Source organism: Heliangelus exortis, chromosome 1, assembly GCF_036169615.1.
Source record: "Heliangelus exortis chromosome 1, bHelExo1.hap1, whole genome shotgun sequence".
Lineage (NCBI taxonomy): Eukaryota > Metazoa > Chordata > Aves > Apodiformes > Trochilidae > Heliangelus > Heliangelus exortis.
In genome coordinates this window covers 171,838,197-171,852,966 of record NC_092422.1, presented here as the reverse complement: position 1 = coordinate 171,852,966, position 14,770 = coordinate 171,838,197, and the positions used below count along the sequence as shown (strand labels likewise).

General features: G+C 38.0%; 1 protein-coding gene across 7 annotated transcripts in view; it reads right to left on the bottom strand.

Moving 5' to 3' along the window:
* The window catches only part of FOXP2 (forkhead box P2), a 400,866-nt gene that overhangs the window by 275,444 nt on the left and 110,652 nt on the right, over positions 1-14,770 (bottom strand). For all 7 annotated transcript variants that reach the window (XM_071733677.1, XM_071733679.1, XM_071733672.1 and 4 more), the window contains exon 3: positions 968-1,049. The gene's annotated coding sequence lies outside the window, so the exon portion shown is untranslated. The remainder of the gene's footprint in view (positions 1-967; positions 1,050-14,770) is intronic.

The following is a 14,770-nucleotide window of genomic DNA, read 5'->3' as shown; positions in this document are numbered from 1 at the left end:
ATATTACAGCAAATTAACACATAGCCATATAGAAATTTGTATATGATGTTAGTAATACCCAGTTTCACTGTATAGTGCTGCATATCCTTTGATTTAAAACATCATTAAAGTTAATATTGTATCTTTTCTTCTTTTTATGGTCTTCACCATATTCATACTGTAGCCTTCAGACCAGTGTCTTATGTCCTTGGAAAAAGGTGAAGTTAAATCAGAAGAAAGGAATTTTCCTTTCTTATTACCCAGTGGGTAAAGACAGTCACAATGAAGCACATACCAGAACAGTCTTGTTTTGCACTGCTTTGAATTAGGTTAAAAAGGTCTGTGCTTCCTCCCAGAGGGTGAAACTTTAGAATACTTGTTATAAACATAGTTTCAGCACTAATTATTCTCACCATCATTAACTTCTCCTAGAACTACTTCTGTTTCTTGCCCTTCTTAGTCATTATGAAGTTGGATATATCAATATTATGGAGTATTTCGATATACAGGTATATTTCCTAAAAGTTTAGCAGTTACTGCACATGGCATGCTGGAAAACAATAAACACTGACTTCTGAAGCAGTGGTGTACTTCAAAGCAATTTGGCCTGGCTCCTATTTTAAAGAATTAGTTTGTTGTACCCTGTTGAAATTCGGAGCTTTAAGATTCAGTGTCAGGTGCCAGTTCAGCATATTTTGAGATTTTAATTTGAAAATATTGATGCTCCTGTAGAAAAATCAAAATATGAACAATTCCAAAACTCAATATTGTGAGTTTCAAGCAGAGAAAAAGCATGTAGGGAAAGCCTAAATGACTTACAATATTCTTGGCTGCCTAGCCATAACACAGTCAAACACCTCAGGAAGTCAGAGCAAGCAGAGATCAGCTACTTGAATATAGACTGGTAAACAAGAAAAACCAATTCTAGAACAAAAGGAAGATACAAAATAAAATAGTCAAATATTTATGATGCTTAACCTCTACTCACCTACTTCTTCTAAACCTCGAAGACTTTTTTGCTTCAACCTTGAACTGGAGTGATGTCCAAAATCAATTCCAGGATCATCATCCTGACAAGGCAAAAAGAAATTTTTACACCTATTAGAAACAATTTAATAAAAACAGAAAAGAATTTAGCTTTATCATATCCCCTAAGTGGCTCCAGATGTGCATAGACTGATTCATAAGTACTCTGAAAGAAAAACAAAGCAGTTATAATTTTTAATTTTTGTATTTTCACATGAACATTTTGGTTGAAGACCTAGGAAGTTGAGAAAAATTCTCTTAACAAGTAGTCAGCTTAGAGTAAATTCACTTCAGTCCACAAAGAAATATAATTGTTCATCAAGTTTCCACTTTCCAGTAGAGGGACAGATCAGGCATCACTCAAAGTCATATTTTTTTTTATTCTATATTTATTATTAAAGTACTTAAAGGCAAACAAGAGGGAGGCTTCCCTGAAGTAGTTTGTTCCAGACAGAGAACTGCACACAATATCACGACTGCTAAGTTCACAGGGTCATTTGAAGGACAGAGCAGAAGCTGTGAAACAGCAGGCCAATAAAATTTAAATCTATACACATTTTTAGGAGAGCAAAGGAGACAAGAAAAAGAACAAACAAATAAATAAACCCCCCCCACAACCCTGTTTTGAAGCTGAGAATCAAGACTGCATTCAAAGGGGAATGTTGGACAAGACAGAAGAAATTAAGACCATCCAGATCTGTAGAAAGTATTCTAAATTACATCTAGGCCTCAGCACACTTCTCTTTGCTGAAATCAACTGGCCCAGGTAACACAACATCTATGCTACTATGGTCACATATGCTCTGAAACAGAGGGGCTGCATGCAAGCCATCTAATGAAGATGGTCACATTTTCTGGAACAATGTTAGTTTGCAAAGACCAGAACTGTGGAGAGACCTGAAAATATTTCCAAGCATTGTTTAGTTTACTAATATAGACATATTCTTAATGCCTGAAGCTCTGCTACTTCTGAAGTTGATCGTATCAGCCTCTCGATGGTGCCTCTTGGCAATTCTCCCTTGCTGACAAGGTCAGAGAGAAGCAGACTGAAGAGTAAAACGAATGTAGAATTTTATAAAGAAAAGACTGCTTTCTTACAGCTTAAAAAAAAAAAAAAAAGTGTTCCAACTGGCATTATTAATACACACTTTGTTACAAGATGTTTGGACATTTAAAAGAGCTGCAGTTCTAACTTCTTCCTTTGTTTGTAGATTGTAACAAAACCTGCTGGGAAGGTCGAAGTTCCTAGAAAACTGAAAGCTGCTTGGCAGCCTCTGTAGTAGAGCAAGTGAAGACAGAAGAGCAAAGAATGACAGGCTGGAGGAACAAACACTACGTGAAACCCCTGCACAGTAGGACAGCACTGGGAAATGAGAAGGATATCTTATGAGCTCTTAATACAAAGAGAAAAAAGAAGAAAATGTTAAAAACAGGTAAGGATCCTAAGGCAAATATGAGAAGGTGAAGATGGGTGGCAATTCTTAAAAGTTGTTGGAAAGTAAAATATGTGTTAATGAAACTTTGCTTGATGGTCATTTGCTCACTCTGAAGCCAGAATGGAAATGCTCAACCAACTGAGACTCTCCTATTGCCTATTGAAAGATTGCAGGTGTAGCTATGCCCCTGAATCTCTGAGGCTTCTTGTGCTCTTGAGGTGTAGGCAGAAATATTGCTTATTTCTTCAACAGTACAGGTTGTTTATTGACATGTTACTCATGACAGTCTCAAACAACATTCTTTATTTCTCTTTTTTCCCTTATGCCACACAAAATCCAAATAATCAATTTTTCTTAGCTTGGATCTTATTCAACAACATGCTTTGCCTCAGCTCAGAAAGAAAGCCAAAATAGTTATGATATATGAAATCTTATATCAAAACGTGACATATTTTGGTAAGATACAGCCTTCTTAGAACAAATTTGTTATTATAATGTTTTATCATTATTATTCAAATATGAAAGCAACTACACTTGGTAAGACTTCATTATTAAAATTTTATCTTTATCTTTTTTGAATTATCATAATTTCCAGAATTTTTCAGAAGTCAGTAAGAAGTATTTGAAGTGGGCAGGTTCTAACATAGTAAATGTGACAGATATGCCACAGACAGGTGGTTGGTTGTCCCTACCAGATTTCTTACTACCAGTATAAATCTTTACTTATAGAAACTTATAGAAACTTTAACCTGTTTCATTTATGCTACATTCCAGTGTGGTATACCTCACAAAGGCAGCTGCCTCTCAAACAATGCTACTTTTCTTATAAACACTGAATTGTTTTGATTTTTGTTTGCATCTTAAAACTGGGATCTGAATCACTCCAGTTAGTCCAATAACATTTCTCAACCTTCCCTCCAACTGAGTGAGCACACTTCATCCCCTGGACAACATCAGATAGATCTCTCATGGCATTATTTACCTGTCCTATATTGACATATGTTTTTCTACTCTTCAACATCTAACAACCCTATCTGAATTCTACCTGAACCTTAAAATTTTACAAACAAATTCTAGAAGTTGCTAATCAAAGCTTTGAAAGCATCCTGACAGAATTTATCTTTAAATGCAGTTGCAGTAGATGAAAGTTCATGCAACCCTGGCAGCTCAGTGTAGTATTATTTACTCAGGCAGGAACACACTCATCATGTGAACAGCAGAATATAACTGAACTGGAATGCCACTGGTCATTGACTTCCAATTCAGGATCTGAAAATTTGAGACAAACAAGCAAAGCCACAAACTTCTGTAATATCTCAGAAAGGAAAAGTGCATTGGTCAGAGTCTGAATTAAGAAGATATGTAATGATTAAATATAGGTTTAGAGGAATTCTAATTTTTTTTTTTTCTCCAAATGATAAAATGTGTAACAATTATGACTACCCACTTAGCACAGAAGCTAGATAGGTGATAGATCCACTTTCAACACTGACAAAACTATACAGATGGTAGTATTTTGTCATGCTGTGCTGCACTAAACATTTTACATAATAAAGAATTATTCATTGTAAGCACAACTAACAGAACTTTGCTCTTACTTATGTGAATTGTCACAGTTGTTTCTGAAATCACTAGAATATAAAAATAACTTAATTCAAAATGAAAACCAAATTCGTTCCTAGATTAAGATGTTCCTTTGAAACTTGACTTAAATAAACAAATACAGTGCCCGTGTGCCACAAACCATTCCCTGTAGCTGATTCATTTATTTGTTGCATTCATCCCTTAGCTCAATTTACATTTAGATCACAGATCATTAGGATAAATTCACCTGCTCTATGTTGGAGCACTGCCTCTAGGACAACATTTTGACGTTCTTATTCATTTATTCTTTTTAAAAATTTAAATAACCCCACCAAAAAGCACTACAGCTCTTAGGTGGCTCTACCTTTTTATAGATCAACTGCCATTCTCATGTCTCTACAAGTAAGACCAACTTGTTCACATTTTTGGTACAGCAAAAATGGTTCAAAATGTGCTTTACTTCTTCGAGTGGGTATTTGTACAAAACATTGAACTAAAGCATTACTCTCCAAAGCATTCAGGAATATTTTAGAACAGGGCCACCTGTGAAAGGTGTACTTAGATTTAGAAACTTGTTTTGGTTAAGAAGACTGGGCCAAAGAAACAGTTGGTTTCAGTAAAGCCAGAATTACTTGCTCCAGAGACTGGCTACTGTTTTAAAGGAATATATACATACATTCACTGGTATCCACAGTGTTCACCGTTCCATCACACAGCCCTCCCATTTCCATGTCATTAAAAACAAAAGGAACCTTCATTCATAACAGTACTTCTGAGAAAGACTTAAATTGCACTATGTCAACAGGACACCACAAATTTTAGTTTAAAACACATCATTTACACGCTATCTTCTAAAACAATGAAACTGAAATGTTTTACTTCATAGTTAGGACTATGCATTTTAGTTATATTTAAGCTACTTCAAGACATTAATTTACACAACCAAATATATTCACTTTCAAAGAGTATTATGTAAATTACAAAACTACAAATATAAAAAAAATACTCTTCTTCTTCCTGAATCCAAGAGTTAGACACTTCCTGCGACAGAGAAATACTCAGAAGCTCATAACCAGATGAGCACTACTGAATGCCATTATGATTAACAAGAACATGCAAAATAAATTAGTAGTTATGTTTTATAATCATTCCAAAGTTAAATGACCCTATGAAAAGACTTTCATACACCACTTTGATCTCATTAGCCAATTTTTACCTGCTACTCTACATTACTACTTAGACAAATGAAGACTGAATTTTGTTACATAATCACTGGGTCCAAACAGAAGTGATGGGAGAAGCAAGCCTCTTTTTTTTACCTGGCACAGAGAAAATAATGAATTCCTGAATGCTTCTTGAGCTGTCAACCTTCCCCAGATATATATTCTCCAAAATGTTCAGCAAATGTTATGTAGTTTAAAAATGTCACATTATACTTTATACCACTTAAATAATCTTAAATTTTCACAACATAGAATTTGCTAATCAAAATATCTATATTAAATTAAACCCAACATGAAACTGTGCAAAGAAATAGGCTAAGGAAAATAATAAAATTTGCAGAACAGCATTAGAAGTTCAGTATTTAATGCTTTGGAAATTGGCCAGTGACAGAAAAAAAATAGGACATGGACTAATTGTATCATCTATTCCAACAGGTCCCATTCACTGTATAATTGATGTGCAGGTTACATAGAATTCCTCTTGTGGTGGAAGGGCTCGGGAGGGAAAGTGTATCATTTAGGCCTTATTTATCCTGCAGATTAACAGGTAGCTGCACTTTTCAAGGCCTACTGGAGAAAATGGAGACAGTACAACTAACTGGGAAGCCTGGAGCAAAGGGAAAAAATCACCCCTCCTCAGTCTTCCTTTCCAAAGCCTCTACAAGTGTATTGTCTGAAGAGTTGGTTATACAGACTAAACCATCCCTGGGGCAGGTCTAACTTGCACTTACATTATAGATAACCCATGTTGACACTAATCTTATAAGTATGCATGACACCAATATTATATTCATGGACATTTCAGAGCAATTTATCCAACATGCACCAATATTATGCCTTACTTTATCTTCAGGAATGTCTGTCTTTCTTCTGAAAACATATAATATATTTTAAGACAGCTCAGTGAGGAACTACCTTCACCTTCTTGAATTTTCCTAATAAATTGCAGTGGCCTATTGTAATTGGGGGAGAAGGATATAAACAAAACTGAAAGCAATGAACTATTCCTTAATACTTTGATCTACAATATCACAAACACAATGGCACTGCAATTCTGTGAAATATTTCCAAAATGACAATTTTTTTCCTCCTATTTTCTGCTATTGCATGACCAGAAGGGATTCAGGAATAGCATCAGATGAGAATGTACAAGCAACAACTTTAAAAAGCTTTATGTTTTAAGAGAGATATATGGTGAACATCTTGTCTGACATATCTAGTTTGCTCTAGATATCTATGTACAGAGTTATGAATCAGTTACACCCAAAGTTAAAGAGCACCTGACCCATGATGCACACACCGTATCACAGACTCATTCACACACATGAGGTGGTTGTCTAGTCCTAACTCCTGCATAAAGCAGCCGCTGAATTTAGAGTGGGTCACTTAGTAAATCAGCCAGATGCATCTTCCAAACTTTCAAAAAAGGCAATTCTACAACCTGGCTTCTCTAGGCACCCTGTTCTTCTGAAGAATTGTCCTTTCATTGACAAAGTTTTCACTTATATTGAATCAAAAGCTTCACACATTAGAGCTCCAAGTATTCCAACTGCTCATTCACCCAAATGACAACCCTCCTACCTCTTGTCTCCCAAACTCTTCTGCAGACTGCTTCCATCCACCACTGAACTCCCACAATTCAAGGTGCTGTCCTACTTGGCAGTTTATTGTAATGGCACCATAGTTCTGCATATGCATGCCAAGCTCTAACTCCTCCTGTTTTTTCCCCACTCACAAAAATCCCATCTAAATAAATAAATTGAAAACCCAACAAAAACAAGATATAAAAAATTGAAGAGCCATACAAACAACTTCCAAGGGAAGAGAAATACAGAACAGTAAAACTCCATGTTCCCCAGCAATGCAGAACCCTCTTCATCCATCAGAATTCACAAAGAAATAAACAAACTGCCAGAAAACATGACACACACACCTTTTAAGCTCCTAAAGACCAAAAGAAAAACAGGAAAACAAGCAGATAAATACGCCAAACAAACTGTGGGGAAAATGGAAGAAGCAAAAAAAATTCCAAAAAAGAAAAGGTTCTAAGACAACCCATTATGGCCATTTCCTCCCAAAAGAATCACCATGAAAACGAAGACAAGTAATTGTCTCACAGGTTGCTGTCATCTCCAGTAGCTGACTGTTCACATACCTGCTAAGTACATTTTTCTCACTTTGCCTGGACAGTGGGTTACTCTCTCTCTCATCAGCATGGGGCTACCATGGCTTTACCACATCCTCAGCTTGGGCACCTCAAGACTGTTTACACTGCTTATGACATTGGTTCAGTATTGGTATGACCACCATCAGTAGCTAGAGACAATTGTGACAAACTACATGTCCATAAGACAACTAGATTCTTGTAGAGGTCCCTACCCTAAAACTGTCATTTGGCATGACTTAATTTATTGTGTCTTCTGTAAAGAAGAGAGTTTTATGTCCTTTATGACCTATTTCTTCACAGAGAACCTGTCCAGTGACCTGATTACGAGGCCTCTCTAGAGGACCCTGCTCACACATCTGTTATCAGCTCGTTGGTTCTCCACTCAGGGCTACATAGAATTATGGAAAGAAAACTCTTACCTAGAGGCTGGTTTCCCCATGGACACAAATGCACAATCAGGTCTTCAGCTATGCTGTATTTTCACACAGACTACTTCAGATTACTAGGCAAGGTCAAAGATTCAGCTTTTTTTCATAAAAATGACTGCTGCTGAGTAACAGATCTATCTGAAAGTTAACAGTCCATTCATGTTAAATAACCCAGCGACTCAATAGCCACGGAAGATGACACTGAGAAAGACAGAGGATATAAACAAAAAGCAAGTTCTGAACCACTTCCCTAAAAACACCGAAGCAACAGAGCACCTTTTTAAGACTGGAAAATGTCCCTGTAAGATTTGCAGATAAATATAAGGGTCATTAGATATTTCTTTCTGTCTTGTACAAGTATGACCAAAAGTAAATTTCTAGCTACGGTCAATAACTGCTTTGATGTAGGCTAGCATTTATGTCCTTGAAGGGGCAAAAAAAAAAAAAAAAAGAAAACCAACCCCCAAAAAATCCCACCACTGTTTCAAAGAGGGTCACTGAATAAAAATGAGTAAGCTTGTTACAATGAAGAAAAAAGGGACCACTACAAGAGTCACATCTTTACAGGTGGCACAGAGACTGATTAAAGACAACTTTTAAAAACTCAAAAGAAATGCTGTCAAAAAAGATGTGGAAACCCACATAAGGCAGCTGTGGGATGCTGTGGGATCAGAACAGGATGATGAAGGTGATTAATAAAAAAAATGGCATCCTTCTAAAAGCTTCAAGTTGTGTCCAAGTATGTAAGGTGTCAGAGGGCTGCAGGGACCAGCAGCTTCCTATGGGCTGGGCACCAGGAGTTGTGGGGACTGCCCAAGGATCTGGGCAGCCCCAGCAGTGAGGGGCTTGAGGCACCTCAGTGGGGAGAGGTCAAGGCTGGGGGGGAGAAGCCTCTGCCTAGGAGCTGGCAGGAGAAGATGACACAAAAAAAATTGTTTTTGTACCCATGGTAGAGGAGACTGGAGAAGGTACCAGGCCAGACACCCTCTTTAGAGAGATACATGAGAGGACCTGTCTTGAATCTAGAGAAGATAGGAACAAAAAGACAAAGAGCTCTAACAGATTATTCCACTGGAGTGTATCCCATCAACAGTTCTGAAGGAACGTACGTATGAAATATATGAACTTATAATAATGGACAAACACCTGCTTCAAGTTGTCTCAGTATCAAAGGAAGGTGGTAAACTTAAAAATACAGATCAGTATACACGGAGTTCACACTAGGCAGCTATTGGACTGCAAGGAAAAATAAATGTATGTCAACTTCTGACATGTTGAGCAGGAGATAGCACTTCAGTATAAAAAGGAAAGCCATGTCTTAATCACAGTTTTTTTGGACAAGTCACTGAAAACAGACAGAAAAGATCCACTTGTTAGCCAGATATTTCCACAAATCATTCTGATAGCCCTTTTACCCAAAATCTCTAAAAGAAATAAAGCTGCATGGGAGAAAAAGAAAAATAGAGGTCCTTGCACTGCTTAAAATAATTGAAGATAGGATATTAAGAATAAGAATAAAGAGAAAGTTTGCTGTAATTCCAAGAAAGAAATGAGCAAAGGAGACCTAAAGCATCCATCTATAAGAAGTCTAGTGCTGTTCAGCATGTTCAAATATTACCTAGAATGGGGATAAGTCGTGATGTGACAACACTGTCTCTAACACCAAACCACAAGTAGTAAAGATGAGGGCAGACTGAAGAACTGATGGAAGAAAATATAATACTGAACATTAAATGATAAATAGCAAGTAATATTTAATGAGAGAAATGTAGGATGATGTCTATGGAGATGAAAAAATGCCAACTGTTCAATGATGGGCTTCAGACAATTTTAAAGTGATCACTTGCTGCTGTAAATTTTGGTGATGTGAAAATCTCCACTCAGTTTTCAGCAGCAGTAAACTGACCAGCACGTAGTGCTTAGGAAGGCACAGGTGGGTGGGCAAACAACAAAAGAAAACAACCATAATGCAACTGTATTAATTCAGTGGCAATACAACAGTATGTAGAAACTAATATATAGCCCTTTCTCCCTTTCCCTCCGTAGACTTTAAAAGTTTACCTTCGACTTGTAGAAGATTCAGAGAAAAACAAAATAGTCAAAAGTACAAATGGCTTACATATAGGCCATTGTTACGTAGACCATGACACTACAGCTTGGAAAGGAGATGACTGAAAGAGATACAAAAAAAAGTCCAAAACAGGGAAGGGCAAGGAGGAGGCCAACACTGCAGCATAAGAATTAACAAACCGAGCTACCAGGCACATGTTCAAAACAAATAAAAAAGGATGATTTCTTATAAGATTTGTAACAGAACTACAGGACATTAGAGATGCCAAAGTCCTTGGTGAATCCAGAGTGGTGTGGACATCAAACCCAACTGTGGGCCAACCCATCATATGCTAAAAAGTTTCTCATATCACTGCATTACAATGCATAAAAAGCTACAAGCATGCAGCAGGGAAAATTTTTTTTTTTTTTTAAGCAGCTTCCTTGTGGCCAAAAGGCAATAATAACTAAAAATGGTTAGAGCAAGCTGAAAGGAGGTATTGGTAGGGCCCATTTTCAAGGAATTCCAGCCTCCTAACTGTAACTATGTCTCAAGAACTACATTCATTCCACTTTTGGTTCCCCATCTTCCATCATGCAGTCACTTACACAATGGCATTTATTTTCCTCCTGCAAATTACATGACCCCAAAAGCATGCTCACTGATGTCCTGTTCCTGGTAACTGATGAATGACATAATCATCAAAGAGGCTTTGTTCCTAGAAAGTAGCAGCAGTCAAGTGCCAAAAGCAAAAGAGGACACTAAGAGCAAACTTTGGAAGCTGAGGTATGTGTCTGGTCAATGGGGAAAAGAAGGAAAGCATGAATAAATACACTAGCAGACGAGTGTGTTGCTACAGGTGTCCTGGGCTGTAGGCTTTCAATGCTTTGTGATAGCTCTGTGGCCATGTAAGCACAAGGACAAACATAATTCCAGTATAGTAAATGAAAAAGATCAAGTAAGCTGGTAATTAATTCATGCAGATGGTCTGTCACACCACAGCAGATGTAATTCAAATGTTACTCAGCAGTAGCTTTTCCACTTCCCAGTATTCAGTCTTATGCAGTGATAACTTGTGCAGGAAAAGTGCATCCAGATGAAAAGTTAAATAATAAAAACAGGAGGAAGAAGAAAGAACAGGATGGAGGACAAGAAGAAAAAATTAATGGGAATAATGGAAGAATAAACAGTGAAAACGTTATATTTAGGTGAAAAGCATCAATATTCTGGTGTCAAAGGTAAAGTAAAAGAGATTAAAGTCATGGGTAACCAATGTCATGAAGCATTTATTTAAATATGATTCTGCTGCCTTGAAATGCAACAAAAGAAAGGGCAGTTTTTGAAAATTGCCAACCAGCAGTCTCAGAAAGGCCTTGAGATGCATACTGCCTGTAGGAAAATGAGGCTGTCCTTAATTTAAATCAACTGAAACTTTTCAATGGAATACAAAAATTAATTAACTTAATGTGATGTTAAGATTCTCCTGAAAAAGCTGTCAGCCCGCAGCTTGGACAGGAGCACCCTGTGCTGGGTTAAGAACTGGCTGGAGGGCCGGGCCCAGAGAGTGGTGCTGAATAGTGCTGATCCAGTTGGTGGCTGGTCACTAGTGGTGTCCCCCAGGGATCAGTGTTGGGCCCAGTTCTGTTTAATATCTTCATTGATGATTTAGATGAAGGGATTGAGTCCATCATCAGCAAATTTGCAGATGACACTAAGCTGGGGGGAAGTGTGGATCAGCTGGAAGGCAGGAGAGCTCTGCAGAGGGACCTGGACAGACTGGAGAGTTGGGCTGATTCCAACAGGATGAGGTTCAACAAGGCCAAGTGCCGGGTCCTGCACTTTGGCCACAACAACCCCAGCTCCAGGCTGGGCACAGAGTGGTTGCAGAACAGCCAGAGAGGGACCTGGGAGTCTGGATTGACAGGAAGCTGAACATGAGCCAGCAGTGTGCCCAGGTGGCCAAGAAGGCCAATGGCATCCTGGCCTGTATCAGGAACAGCGTGGCCAACAGGTCCAAGGAAGTGATTCTGCCCCTGTACTCAGCGCTGGTGAGGCCACACCTCGAGTACTGTGTCCAGTTCTGGGCCCCTCAGTTCAGGAAGGATATTGAGGTCCTAGAGCAGGTCCAAAGGAGGGCAACCAGGCTGGTGAAAGGACTCGAGCACAGACCCTATGAAGAGAGGCTGAGGGAGCTGGGGCTGTTCAGCCTGAAGAAGAGGCGGCTCAGAGGAGACCTCATCACTCTCTACAGCTCCCTGAAAGGAGGTTGTAGCCAAGTGGGGGTTGGTCTCTTTTCCCAGACGACTTTCAACAAGACAAGAGGGCATGGTCTTAAGTTGTGCCAGGGGAAGTTTAGGTTAGAGATTAGAAAGAATTTCTTTACAGAGAGGGTGATCAAGCATTGGAATGGGCTGCCCAGTGAAGTGGTGGACTCTCCATCCCTGGAGATATTTAAAAAGAGACTGGATGTGGCACTCAGTGCCACAGTCTAGCAACCGCAGAGGTGGGTCAAGGGTTGGACTTGATAATCTCTGAGGTCCCTTCCAACCCAGCCAATTCTGTGATTCTATGATTCTATGATTAAACACTATATTGTAAGAGGTGCTTTCTGAAATGTTCCTAGCTGGAAGAGATTTCTAGGATATCTCAGGACTGATGTTACTAGGCTGCCATTCAGTGCTGAAATTACCACTGATTTCAGCAGAATAGACTTAAAGCCAGAACTGAGCTCTTCTGAAATTCCTTTATTTGTGGATTGCACCTGGGATTTATGCAGGTTTTTTTCTCCACTGCCCACCTTTTTTTCTAGTTATGTTACAAGAAGAAATAAATACAGAAGTGGGATCTTCTAAGCTTCTCTGAGTCAGCATTCTGTTGACTCTTCTCATTGTAATAAAACTCCGACTGACACAAGCAAATAAGATCTGGCCATTGAGTTCATATTATTCAAAACACTCTGTAGAGGAGCCTTTCCTAAAGATTCGAGGCATCCATTAAAACCAGAATAATTTATTACATTGCAATGAACAGAAAATATCCTTCCTCCTGGTAACTCTGCAAAGGTGGCAGGCTCTACTCAGCTGCCCCCAGAGTGTCAAAGGGAATCACATCTGGGCTCCAGCTGTCACTCCTGAAAGGTGCAGCTCTCCTGTGCTGGATCTGCCAGCCCCCTGAGATTTGTAGGACACAGAAACAAGCCCACTGTGTCAAGCATAAAACAACTGAGCTACTTTCAGCAGATTTTACATTACTTTTACAAGGCTTGAGTAGTGAGCAATTACAGCAACATGTAAGTCTGCTCAGGTAATTTTTTTATATATTTGGAAACTCATCTAAGCTTTCTTCCAAAGAATTCCATACTTACCCTTCCTTTTCTTTGCATCTTATCCACTTACTTTTATCATGAATTTATAAATAATGATTATGATGCCAAACTCTTTATATGGTTTCTTAAAACTTTCAATCCCAATCAATTAATATAAAATACATGCTCATATATCTACACTAATTGCAAGGCAAACACACATATTTTGCTGACACTCGTTTTATTTTCATATGTGCCAGATAGGTATTGAAACAGTGTTAACTGAGACACATATAAAGATATATATTTGCAATATAGTTTTAATCTATTTCATTGTTGAAGTCAATAAACTCTGACCAAAACTAATATAGCTAATTCTGTTTTTTCTCTTTCAGTCACTGAAGTGTAAAATAGAGGGATTTTGGGTGGTATTAAGTATCAATTGCAGCACAAGTTTAAATTTAGTGTTCCTAGTGCACCTCTTTGTTGTTGTATGTGAAGGAAATCATAAAGCAACAGATGACTTCAATTGTTTGGCTGATTTTGGTTATTGTAGGAAGTGAAAGTTTCTGTAGTTCTACAGTTTCATTAAGTAGCTAAAGTAATAAATTTTAAAATTTTTTAAATTTCCATAGAAGTATATAAAATTTCTGAACAGTACTTTTCCTTAAAAAAAAAAAAAAAGTTAACCCAAGTGGAATACATATTTTTTAGTGTCTCAGTATTTCTCATCTCCATTTGTGGCACACTACGTCATCATCACCTCTTTGATGGAACAGAAATAACCACCAGCTACAGATACTGTAAAAACTTTGGATGGCCAGAACAAATAATGTGCTACTCTTCTTCATTTACAAATTAGTAACTCTGGCATATTCTGTCATACCATATTCATGACATATTCGATGACAGAAATATTTTGCTATACCTTAAAATATCCATCATCATCAGATGTATTATTCTGAGACTGTGTCCCTGAACAAAAGGCAGTTAAGAGATGTATGGAGATGATGTAACAAGCCAACTTACTGTATATTAGAAGAAATAATTAAGTAGCTGAAGCACACAGAGAACCAATTAATCTAGTATAATTAGAATTTTTGGAGTCACATTTTCCACTGGAGCATTCTACAGTGAATCAACAAGTGCCTTCTGACTGTGTATGACTATAAGCAGGAAGTTGGGATGAGACTTCAATGTAACTTTTGCCTCCAGGACAGACAGATAGGATGGAAGGAGCAGGAGGAATGCACCACTATCAGAGAGGGAAGGAGGGATATCCTGTCAGTAATGGATACCTCAAATCTCCTCACAAAAATGAGACAGCTCCCAGTAAAATCTCACATCAAGGCTAAGAGAACGTGAGGACACCAGCACACGAGCTGCATGAAATAAGTCAACACTTGATGGTAAAATCAGATTCCTAACCAAAGCAAAACTTTACTTTTCTATATAATTTATAAATATTTCTATCTAATTTATAAACTTCAGTCACAAAGAATGGAGAAAGATCAACTAAGCCTTTGAATGGAAGATGATAAGACAAATGACTGCTTCCCCCATCAAACACAGA